Genomic DNA, 13,355 nt, shown 5'->3' with positions numbered 1-13,355 from the left:
CAACATTAATTTGGCATAAATTTCAGTAACTCCCGACATTAAGTGATAGAAAGCCCTTACAATAATAATTATATATTATTATAAGGGCTTTCCCTATTATAAGGCCACCCTCCGCCATTTTTTCCCCTACGGGAAGCCGGGTTTGCTCGTAAGGGTACATTCGTATGCACTATTTTATCAAGCGTGTGTAATATTAGGTGTGCACCGAGCTTGAATTCGAACTCGGACCGTTTCTGTTGGAGACGTCGTTCGCTACGTTTCCGCCACTCTCCCGAGCGACTCCAATTAATATTCAGCGCCTCCGGGGCTTTGATTTTCTGTCGCGGGTGCCTTTATTTGGGAACGCTCATTGTCGGTCTACCATCCGTGCCACGGAGTTGATAGAGCTCATTTGTTTACGTTGCTCACCGTCGTGGCTGCGTGTTTTGCTAATGCCTTTGTCGCTTTGTTTCGTCACACGTGCACACTGTTGACGGCCCGGGACAATGGTGGATCGTACGTAATGGAATTTACGTAGGGTCAGTCTTATTGTCAGCGGTCTCCACCCTCCGATATATCCCATTCGCCTGGTGAAATCGATCTTCCCGTGCTATCAAACTAAATTACTGCCATTGCTACGCGTCCTGTATTGAAAGTGCTTATGAGACAGAAAAAAAAAAAATTGTATCGTCATCGTGCGTGCCCATGATCCTCTCTCCTCGTAAACCCTTTTCCCGCGGTTATCGTTATTTGGGCATTTATCTGTGAAAATGAGAGCAGTTGCTTCTGATGTAAATGGACATGTATTATGAATATAACTTAATAGAAACACTTAAGATTTTTATACAACTGCGTAAATACCATGTGGTTCATATAAAACGGGAATATTTTCGCTGGTGGTAATACGCTTTAATAAGCGACACGTGGGAAAGGGTAATGTATCCGAACATTTTTTTCAATGAATTTACTCCAGTACGATTTCTTGAAGTTCGATAGTTTCGAGGTGTTTTAAAATACTTAAGCAATCAGAATTACCTAAAAAGTGCAAAATAGGAATAACTGCGTAATGTTTGAGATGATTTTCCTGAAAGCATATGATCTCCCGAAAACTTCATCGGAGAACTGCGAATGTTTCTGCATAGCCAAAACTTGATCCACTAACCTATTAATAGAAGAATTAGAAATTTATTTCTAGTTCTACGGATTTTATTACGTTAATAATAAGATATACATATAATACTAATAACAAGAATGCTTATTGTGTTCTGTTTGGAGTGCATTTCCGTACACACATATAATTTACAGTCTACCTTCTACATCAATGAGGTATAAATATTATTAAACATCATTATCCGTTTATTCGTGAAAGAGGGCGATCATGTTTCTCGCGTGATTTACTGGAATTAATATTGTTCCGCGTATTTACACATTTATTCATTGTAATGCCAATTTCAGAGCAAGCAGAATATACGCGTTATTTTCCAATGAAATTAAGTGTAAATCGCTTGTGATAATTAGCTTCGTAAACAGACCATTTATTTCTGTCTACCACCACTTTCATGACAACCAAAAGACATTTGGAGTTGAATAAAAGAAAAGTCTGTGGTTTCTTACTCTATTCTCAGGTTAGGAGATCCTATAAATGCGTAAACATTCGCATTCCACCATCAATGGTGTTGTCAGATTGGGCGGTATATTCAAATTTGGGCGACTTTTGTAACTAAAATTGCAATGAATATATCAGAAAAACCGCGAGTCGCACATTGGACAATTTCGAATTTCTATATATTATACGTATTTTTATACATATAATTCATTACACATGTTTGAATATATTACACTCAAAGATGGTTTAATTTAAATATCCCGCGTGTAGAGCACGTTCAAAATTTCTATTGCGACTTCCGGTGATGTTAGACAACCGTGTATTGTGAGAGTCCTACACAAAATCTGGCAACACTGGCCACCAGTACTAATTGTCCGAAAAACGTGGTTTGCATTTCTTCTTTACAATTCCAGTCTAACAATCCGCAGAGTCTCAGAGTGTATAAGCACGTCGGGGTGCAAATACACATCGTGTCGAAAATGCCCGTGTAATATCCGCGTATTCATCTCAAGCAGTAAAACTGACAGATGCAGAATGTAGTGTCGTTAAGTCCGCGCGCGTAATTTGAAACCCGAGGCCGTGCGCCAGGCAGTGAGACCGGCTCGTCCGAGTCAGTCAGTCGCGCTCCAGCCGCCACGGTGGAAGGTGTTCGTCGTGCTTGCGTTTCGTCGATCTTCCCTGCGAACCGTCGAACTATTACCACTCCGAAACGAAACTGACCGGTCGTCAGTCGTGATTATTCTTCGTGATTATTCTTCGTCGAATACTTGTGATCGCGAGTCAGTGCTCCGTTCCGTGTGTTATTGAAATAATCGTGTGGTGTGTCTTGTCCTCTCGCGGGGGGACAGAGCACGTTGTGCGCGCGAACAAGTTGCCGCGGTTACGCAACTCTCGTTGATTCTCGCACAGCACGCGGGAAACGGACGGCGAACTTGCGGTGTATATTCTCTCTCTTCTTCTCCCTGTTTGTATTTTTTGTTTGTTTGCTGCTCGTCGTCACGCGGCCGTCTCAAGGACTGCTCGGTAAGTCTCTACAACTCGTTATTTCATTAGAAACTCTGATGGAACGCCACGGGCAAACGATGTGACAGCGGGGAATGCAGTGGCGTCAAAAAATTACGCTGTTTGTTTTGACAGGTTATGTCTGCGACGTTTGAAGTAACCGTTTACGTGTCGAGGGTTCAAATTGATTGACACCTGCGAACTTGCGTCGTATTTCAGTGTGGAGTAATTAGACTGTGGGTCGTGTGTGTTTATACGTGCAGAACTTGATGGAGTAAACAACGTAATGGTGTTCTATAATGATTCTATTTTAGTCGTTTGGTTGGGCGGGAAATGAATGGCCGTTTGAACGTGTTAAAACGTGTGTTATTGGTGTCCTTGCTATGAAGTTCGGTCGCGTTGTTTCAGTTGATTTTACATGGTGGTGATTCGAGTTTGTAGAAATCTTGTAAATTGTTGTGGTCAGCTTTTTTATCCGTAGAATCTACACAGAATGGTGTTCGGCCGTTCATTTCATACCAACGTAATACATAATTTCAATTCAATAGAAATCTTCATGGAAAAGAATGACTTACATGTAAATATTTTTTTTAAATTCAGATACAATAATGGGAGTTAAAATATCTACAGTCTAATAGTAATTTTTTTGCGCCGATTTGACCCATTGGGCTGAGTAGGGGGTAAATAAGGACTTGCAATAATGTATGGGATTAAGGTTACGTGCTTTACTCTGTGTTTTCTTAACTGCGACACATTCAGAGTAACAAAGACGGAAACATAAAAAAAAACAAACAAACATCGTGGAATGCTTGGTCATCATGTATAATTAACAATATTTCAAATAACATTCTGGACTCATTTTCATTGGGAGAACTTGAAGAATCTACTGATAAAACTTTCAAGAAAATATAGAGATTTAAATTGGTATCTCCGTATGATTCATTACATTGTTACTCGATTTCCGATCCCGGGGACGTTTGAAGAGTTAACAAAGATCGTTTCATCTCACTGTCATTGTTAGGCAACAGTACGTAACGTCGGTAAAAGATCGTCCAACGTCTGTAGATCGTTTCCGCAGTTTAGTTAAACGACAGCTCGTGTGTTACGACTGAAAATTAAAATTTGAATCGGAACTGTAGTCATGCTCTTATGCAACAATTTTTTGCACTGTTTTAAAGAGGCTGTTCAGTCCACTGCGTGGGCGTCACGTGGCCTTGCCGAGTCCACTAATGTTTAGGATCAACCGCGGTCAGGCATGTAATTCAACGCGAATATGTAGCTTGCATTTCAACGTGAAAACCTTGCTACAAAATAACTGAAACCTCGGCTGTGTCCAATCAATCGTATAAACTATTCCGCAAAAAGTTGAACGCGCCTAGAAACGCCTCGGAACAGCTCGAAAGAATGCGAACAGTTTACGAACTTTCCGTGTTAGCGATTTCGCTTCTGTGCCCGTAATCCTCCGATGTAGCTTTTCATTAAAATCATTGCAATAGGATGAATCGAGGAGGCTTCGATACAATGTTAAACAGAAAATATTTTTCTATTTTTTTTTTCTCGAAACCAGGGACCAGAGTTAGGCACAATTTTTGTTCGAATAATACGTAGTGAAAGGCGCCACTATCTAAGAGCGTCATACTGATCTTTGAATGGTTGATGAGATTAAATAATTGTTTGCCAAGTGTCTACTCATTCAAGAAGTATTATTTTATTATAAAAATTGGAATTTCCACGTTTCAGCAGTTACAAATGGCGAAATACTTTTTTAGCTTTTATTCGTTATTCGAAACTGTTTATCTGGATAATGAGTTTGACCATGTCTGCCAGGGACCGTAAGGGTATTTAAAATAAGTTACACTTGGGAATAAATCTTTGAAGATTAATGACTAAGCGTATTTCTTAATATATGCTTGAAGCTTCGGGGATGATTAGCCATGCAAAGCTAATGAAGAAAGTTTGCGCACACATCCGTCCTATTTGACCTTGTTCGGGCGTTATAAGAGTCGTTGCATCTAAACAGTCGTGGACCTATATAGATTATTTTACTCAGTTGTACATTATATAAAAACCTTGCATTGTTATTACCATCATTATCGACACTATGCAATAATTATTAGATCCATCAACTACAAATCCCCTATATTTTCAATAAATTCGTAATATAGTTTAAACTCACAATCATCTTCAAGTCCGTTTCTTTTATTTTTAATGGAATATTTCATTGGAGATAAAAATTACTAAAGTAGCATAAATTTTTGATTTCCTATAAAATATAGAATAAACTTAATAGAACGCAGTCAATGATTTATTGGTGCTACAAATATTTCCTTATTGTGAACATTAATCCAAGGGGAAAGACTTCTGCAAGGACGCTACGCTTGACGGTTTCATAACAAAAACGATTAAGACCGCAGTAACTCGTAAACAAGGTCTGGTGAGAAAAACTCTTCATACAAACTTACATCTAAGTGTCCCACAGTGGTCCAGAATCTATATTTTACAGTACAAAGGGTCAAAAATACATTTAATTTATTTACCAAAACATTCATATTATTATTAACAATGGAAGATTTGACCCGTGCATTATTGTTTTCTTCTGACCCTTTCGTATTGTCGATCCCAATAAAAAAACACACAAAAAATTCAAAAAATTGTTAATGAATGATGAGGATCCTTTAAATCTGAAATCCAGAAATAACAAAATAATTCATCATTTGAAAATGCTATTATTTCAAATAATATTTTTACGTCCATATAACAGTATTAAAAGTAAATTTCCGAAAGAAATTATTTCAAATAGTTATCACTTATTTTCATTTTCAAATAAAATTTTCCCAAGTTTGCTTGAACTAAGGAAGCGTATGATGAGTTGTTAGATTTCGTTTTTGGAGTACACTCTGTACCTACATCCCCGAAAATACCCTCTGTTACATTTTAATCCCCGCTACCAAAGGTTGCCAAACGAACGGCCGACGAAATGCAGATAAATCGTGCGTGATCGATTACGGTCCGCGAATAACGAGTTCGTTAAATCGTTGCGCTGCGTACTTGTTTTGACAGTCATAGAAAGAATTCCGTCGGTTCTTTCCGGTCATACCGGTTCTCCCATCGTGTAAAAGCCTATTCAAGGAGGCGTAGGACAGGACAAGAGGAGCGAGCGAGACCAGCGATCTATCCGTGGCCTGATGTATAGGGGGGGTGGAAAAACAGAGCAACAGAGGGGGGATCCAAGAGGAACGGGTCACTCGACAAGAAATCCTCGACGTGTGACACCGTACACGCCACGTCTCGTGGTTCTCCCCTGTGAGACGAGCGTGCTATATCGGCTACCGTACCGACACGATTTCACGTTAATTCCTCTTCCGGTTTTTGCCGGCGTTTGTCGATCGAGAAGACAGTGCTTCCTGTAACGGAATTGCATAAACTAGTTGCGAACTTTCTTCGAACTTCAGTGCTTTTAGCTCCCGAATGAAAGATATCGACGAGAGGATAAGTAATTAAACGGAAGCACTAAATGGCGTGAATTATTTAAAAGGGCGTACTTAGCAAGTTCCATCTTCAAGAAACTCGAATTCTTTTTCCTTTCGAGTTTGAAAGTATACAGGGTGACCCAAAATAGCTTGGACTCCTGGAAATGAGGGGCTCTCGGGATGATTTGAAATAACTTTTTCTTTAGGAAAAATGTTATCCAAGGCTTTGTTAACGAGATATTAACGAAAAACCCCGACCAATCGGAGCGTAATTGCGCCGGCCGAGTTCCCACGGTAACATTGGCTACGCATTGCAATTGTCTGGGTTTTTCGTTAATATCTCGTTAACAAAGCCTGAGATAAAAATTTTTCTAAGGAAAAAGTTATTTCAAATCATCCCAGGAATCCCTCATTTCTGGGAGTCGAAGCTATTTTTGGACACCCTGTATAGTCTTTGCATTGCCTTTACTTCAATTCTAAGGTTTTACTTGGGAATTGAAGGAAGATAGGTGCATGGAACCATTTTTGGGGTAGTCGATGGTATTTAAGTGTATAATTATATATTCTATTTAGTTAACTATTTATTAGAATTGTGTGGTAGTTATTTTTGAACGTAGATATACACCCAGTCTTTGAATTATCTTACTTTGGTTTCACTTGCAAATTGAAGGAACATTTTTGATAGAGAAAGCTTAAATTCTTAGTAATTGGGATAACCGCACGGTAGCAACTCAGAAGGAAGTTTGAAATTAATGAAAAGGAAATATTTGCAACTGGTATTTCCAACGGGGATTCAGAATTTTCTATAATAGTTGGCAGTTTTTAGTTTACCGTTAACAAATAATTCTGCGAATTGGAAGAAGCGCAAACGGTGCACGAATTTTAGTCCTATCTGCAGAAATTACAGGCAAGGAAGGCTAACACGTGTAGCTAATCACGTTTCTTTTTATAACCCAGGAATGTTCTAATGCAAGCGCAATAAAGATTTTTATCTTTTATCAGATAGAACAATTGACATTTTAAATCCATTATGTGACTATGACCTCTCTTAAAAAAAGAAAGGCAAGGTCACATACATTCCTGGCGAGAAATTTGAAACTACATTCGAATTTTCAATAATCTTGTGTCGTGTAATGAATTTTCAGCCGTTAGAAATTTCGTTAAATTAACGATGATTAACAACAGCGTTGAACTGGTTGCGCATACCGATGCGCATTTTCCATGAATTAACACGTAGAAGCGAGCTTTTAAATTGATCAAATGCAGTTATTTCGTGGTCATAACCATCTGATGCACTGTGAAAGTAAAATACGGGCGAGCTGATGGAAATAACTTTCCGGTCCTTTGATAACGTGATCTGAAGTTGATTTCAATATTGTAATTAGTTTACCCGTGCACGATCACCAAACGTAAAACAAAAAATAAAATAAAATGGTTCGCTGGAATCTTCTTGGACGGTTATGAAAAAACTAATTACTCTTATTTAAAAAGCGTTCTGAAATTGGTTCTTTTCAATTTGCGCTATGGGTATTGGATCGAACACACAGAAATGGCAATCAGTGAAACGCATATTCGACTCGTATCGCTTTGAGTTTCGGAGAGTGAACAAAATAAAAAACGTTCACATGTCGTATAAAGTGTCATTAAAGTTGGAATGTTTATAAAAATTTCGATCAGTGGACTTTGGTTTAGATGCTGCATCATTTTTTGATCACGCAACGACAGATGATTTATATTTTCTATGTATTTCTGCGATCAAGTTTAATATGTCACAAACGTGCATCAAAAGTTTTCTATTCGATCCAATACAGTCTGTCAGCTATGGATTTCCATTTGAACATTATCTGTCGACGATACATTGTCCAGAATAACACGTGTGACCAGCGAAAATGTATATTGCTGTACCCAAGTGTATCGATTGCACTCTCCATTCTTGAGTGGAGTCTGCAATTGTCGGTTATAAAACAGCATTTGCTGATCCCTATATATATTTTACGCTTTCTGTTTTCTGTATTTTCTTTTCTCCCTTCATCCCTTATTACATTCCGTAATACAGTAAACCTTCAATGAGTGTTCGAAGGCTCCTCGGCACTAAAGATAAAATATTTCATAAACTAATGAAGCACTATACTATACCTCGTTAAAAAATCACCGTTACACCTGGTGATCTCACCTTGTCAGTGCCGAGGAGTTTTCGAACATTCATCGAGGATTTACTGTAGTGCCGAGGAGTCTTCGAACACTCATCGAGAATTTACTGTACTACTGCAATTGTATCATCGTCAGGGTGCAATGCAGACGTTATCATTATTCAAGCTCTTGAAACCGGTTGACACGTTCTGGATCGGTCCTCTCCGGTTAGGCTTCTTTCTGTCTTGTGTCCAACGTCCAAGGTGTGCGTAGTTTGAATTCCAGACAGATAGTTGCGGTTTCGCGACGCGGAGTTAAGTGAATCGCGCGCGGGCACGGCTTGCCCAAGGTTGAGGTGTCTTTCGTATTCACAAGCGAAGGCCGAACGAGAACCGACCGACATGAATATTTCCTCTTTGATTTGTTCCGCGGCTCGCTGACTCCCAATTTGCGCAAGAACTTTGCCCAGAACTTTGCCAAGAACGTATGCATACTATCTTGCCCAACCAAGATAGTACCCACAGACGAGGTATAGGCAGGGACTTAAACCGGTATGATTTTGATACCGGTATTATGCCATCAAAGATATATCGAAACCGATATATTACCGAAAATCGAAATAAATACCGGTATTTTTTCGATTTCTATAAGGGTAGGGCTTATACAGGGTTATGTAGGGCAAAGGTACAACCGAAAATACCGGTATAATACCGGTATTATGCCATCAAAGATATACGGAAACCGATATATTACCGAAAATCGAAATAAATACCGGTATTTTTTCGGTTTCTATAAAGGTAGGGCTTATACAGGGTTATGTAGGGCAAAGGTACAACCGAAAATACCGGTATTATGCCATCAAAGATATACGGAAACCGATATATTACCGAAAACCGAAATAAATACCGGTATTTTTTCGGTTTTTATAAGGGTAGGGCTAATATAGGGTTATGTAGGGCAAAGGTACAACCGAGAATACCGGTATAATACCGGTATTATGCTATCAAAGATATACGGAAACCGATATATTACCGAAAACCTAAATAAATACCGGTATTTTTTCGGTTTCCATAAGGATAGGGCTCATATAGGGTTATATTAATATAGGGCGAAGGTACAACCGAAAATGTCAGTATAATACCAGTATTTTACGTTTCGGTAGAAGTCCCTGGGTATAGGAGTAGACATTTCATCCAATGTATTTTTTCGGCCCACTTTTCTGAGGCGACGTCGCCCCATTTCCATTTTAATGTCACTACCCATCGCAGATTCACGGTTCTTATATCGTAGAGGTCGCTAAAATCCCCAGGCTTTTTAAGGTGTCGGTACTACAGTTTAGATGGGTCACCAACTCCCATAAAATGAAAAGTCTATTCTTATATCTCGTCGGTGATAGTACCAATAAGAACAATAACGACCTAGTGACAGGACGCAACGAAGACATATTCAATAAATAAACTGTCGGTTTGGAGGATTACGTGTCCTTTAGATAGAGATACCAAAGGTTAGGCGAAGGATTCATTTTTAGGGTACGAACAATTAGGGGAGGGAAGATCGCGTAAACATGCGACCTGTTTGACCTGCTGACTAATCCCGACCTGAACATCGTTTTTCAGTTGGGGTCCTTTTGGGGCTCCAGCGATTTGTACCTGCTTGTCACGTCATCGAGCTTTTAGGGGATCCTCTTCATCCCCACGAACGATCTGATAGGTAGCTATTTAAGCGAGTTTGGGTGATAGTTAGAATGGATCTTACATGATCTGAGTATACTGATCAGTAGATAGCGGATTTTTATGCATTTATAACAGTTTTTGCAAAATAAAAATTTTACGTAAATTTAATCGTATCTGCTTAATATTGTTAACGTATTAAAACTCCTAGCACAGGAAACAGAGTTCTGTTTGATTTTGTTTTTTGTATATCACTGCCCAAAATTCTGAATTTGCATAAACATCCGCAGTCGACTGATCAGTAATGCTGATAGTACGTGACATTATTTTCGCGATCTCACAGTATTATTATTGGTATATTTAGGTTTCTATCCCCTCCTGGTATTAGGCAATAAGCACCACAGGTACTTAGTACTTTAATAAGCACCTGTGGTGCTTATTGCTCGCTGTGAAAAGGACGACAGGAACGTGAAATGCCGTGATCTTTCGTTCTTCCGTAATCGTGTGTTCCCAAGATAACACACGGGGGCCCTAGCATCGTCGACTTTACTTTCTCACCCTTCTCACCTTGGTACTTTACATTGTTTTGGAATGTTCGTAGATGCAATTACGTGTATACTACACAGAGTGTTAAAAAAAACTATTCAATACTTATGTGGTACATAGGACACACTAATATACAAAAATATTTATATCTCAGAAACGGTTAACCTTTCGACCTATGTTTACTAAGGCTTTTTTACTCAGTACAATAAATCTTCGATAAGTGTTCGAAGGCTCCTTGGCACTAAACATTAAATATTTCATAATATGCGGCTGAAACAAATATCACTGGCTTCAGAATTCCAAGCCCTATCACTGTGTTAAATCTCATTAAAAAGTCAGCGTTACACCTGGGGATCTCTCCTTGTCACTGCCAAGAAGCATCCGAACACTCATCGAGGATTTACTGTACAGCGTGTCCCATGCGCCATATAAATATGGAATAGTTTTTTTAACACCCTGTATAAAAGAAATCCAGATCAAAGTCACTAATGAATTTTAAGACAGTATTTATAAATTCGTTTATCGATCGATAAGAATCGAACTGGATCAGTTACATAGAAGAGCAATTTAAAAACTGTTCATTCCCTAATAGTCGGGCTCACAGAAACATGCATGAAAAATTCCGCGAAGATCCCCTTATCGCTCGATACGCAACACGATAGAGAAGGAGAGTGTCCCGTTTATCGATCGTTTTGATTATACAAAGCCCTATGTTAATATTTCACCTGATACTACCGCATTTCGAGTAACGCGCGTCAACGCAAACACAGCTATCTTTCGCCGTTGAAATATTTCCTTTCGGTGCACGCAACTGGCTCTGCTTCGCCACGAACGTCGTGCTTAACCCTTTCGCTGCTGTGTGCCGCCTACAGGCGTTTCGAAATTTTCTTCAGACTATGCTGTCGCCGTTTATAGGCGTTCAATCGATATCGATCATCGACAATTGTTGGTTAGATCTGTTCTCTCGACAACGACTGCTACGATACGCTTATTATTATTAATTAATTCATTCTTGCCTGCTGGCTACAAAATGGGGTTTGGCTTACAAAATGAATTCATCCATTTATACCTTTGTCAACCATCCTTACATTTAACTTAAATTTTTTCTTCAGAGTAAAAAAAAATATTTGATTGTACATTTTAACTCGGTAGACTGTTTAGATGTTTTGTTTAAAAGAATTTTTTTGTATTTTCAAAAAAAGATTTGTCATTCATATCGCGTTGTATACAGGGTAAACCACGAATCGTGGTCGAAAATGTTTTTATCAGGTATATCTTGGTTTCAAGAGAGCTTCAACGTAATTATAGCAAATTTTTTGTCAACTCTTTTTTTCCATGATTTTTCAAGGTCACCTTCAATTTTTTGCAAATACACCTATAATTTTTTTACGATGAATTCGGTAAGTATCATAACATAACATGTGTTACTTCTTATTTAATTGAATTTTTGAAAGAAAATTGAAGGCGACCTTGAAAAATCATGGAAAAAAAGAGTTGACACAAAATTTGCTATAATCACGTTAAAGCTCTCTTGAAACCAAGCTATACCTGATAAAAACATTTTCGATCGAAGTGCTAATTACAGAGTAATCTCTAATGATCACGATTCGTGGTTCACCCTGTATATTGATGGTTCCATGCCAGAGTACGATGCAGTCAAAGGGTTAACTACTTAAAGAGTCAGGATGACGCTTTTAGATATTGCTGGTATTCGAATAAAATTCTGCCCAACTCCGGTTGCAAGCAAATCGTCCCGCGCCGACTGCGCGAAATTCGGAACGACCCGTAGTCACGTTTCCGCTTACTGTTTTCAATTTAGGATTAAGAGCGCACGGTCCTCGTAGTCGTCGACCAGCTATGGGGACCGTTCGAGCGTTTTGCGGTACCGGAAACCTGGATGGTTCTCCAATTACTGTGAAACACACTCGCGCGAGTCTGTTCTCCGGCGTCGAATATTTACGCCACACGTGGTGCCAATAGTTCGGCAAGAATGAAACCGATAAATATATATACAGTACCGGACAAATGAATTCAGACAAAGACATTTTCCGTTATATTTATTGTTATAGTGATGTTACTGAATTTCTGATTCTTTTAATCAACAATCAAGAACAATTCAACAAGATAGACACATTGCCTAGTGCAGAAAAAAAAATGTAATACCTCTTCGAACCTCTCTTTTCAATAAAAATGTGTACGAATAAATTTATAATATAATTTAAATATGACTATTGATAAATTACGAGTAGTAATACTTCACAGAAATTTGGAACATTTTAAAATTCAACTTGAAAACAAAAAGCCAAAGGCTTAGGATTTGATTTCAGTTCGAAAAATTTTGGGATTTCTTACATTTTTAGGGGTCTTCTTAAATTCTTTCAAGTCCCATGTCACACTCGATATTCTATTAAATATACTTCTGTTGATGTAAACTTCCTACAGTTCCGAAATACAGTAAGAATTGAATTTCTATGCGCAATTAGCTTCGTTTCGTTGATTATTATTAGACTGCAGATTTCATTCATTTATAGCACATACTCTAGAATTCACTATACATAAGTGTTTGATAAATTTTAAAGAAATTTTTATTTTCTTTGGAACTTGGTGGAGCAATAAATAAACTAAACAGATAGTTTCTGTAAATTAACTCCCATAAAATTTATGTTTGCATAAAAATCCGCAGTCTAGTTATTATTAATGTTGTCGCGCAAAGTGTACGTAATATCTTGTTAGCGAATACGTCGCGTTGTAAAGGATACGTCGTTACGTATGCATATGGGTTAACGATTTCTGCGAGTACACGCATGGATGTTCCCATTCTGAGCGTCGAGTGTTTCGTTATCACCGTTATCGCTCACTATACGGCAGAGTCCTGTACGCAGCCCATACTTGCATGGCAGGTGCCGTTTCTGTTCTGCATTCAGAAATGGTCGTTGCAGGAGAATCCTATGA

At 38.5% G+C, this 13,355-nt stretch overlaps 1 protein-coding gene across 1 annotated transcript in view; it reads left to right on the top strand.

Moving 5' to 3' along the window:
• Positions 1-2,432: 2,432 nt before the first annotated feature.
• LOC107189103 (CD151 antigen-like) overlaps positions 2,433-13,355 on the top strand; it is a 120,171-nt gene continuing 109,248 nt past the window's right edge. Inside the window, exon 1 of the mRNA XM_015577559.1 lies at positions 2,433-2,608. The gene's annotated coding sequence lies outside the window, so the exon portion shown is untranslated. The remainder of the gene's footprint in view (positions 2,609-13,355) is intronic.

Source organism: Dufourea novaeangliae, unplaced genomic scaffold (genome assembly GCF_001272555.1).
Source record: "Dufourea novaeangliae isolate 0120121106 unplaced genomic scaffold, ASM127255v1 scaffold16, whole genome shotgun sequence".
Lineage (NCBI taxonomy): Eukaryota > Metazoa > Arthropoda > Insecta > Hymenoptera > Halictidae > Dufourea > Dufourea novaeangliae.
The sequence above is the reverse complement of the archived record's forward strand: the minus strand, read 5'-3'. Positions and strand labels throughout refer to the sequence as shown.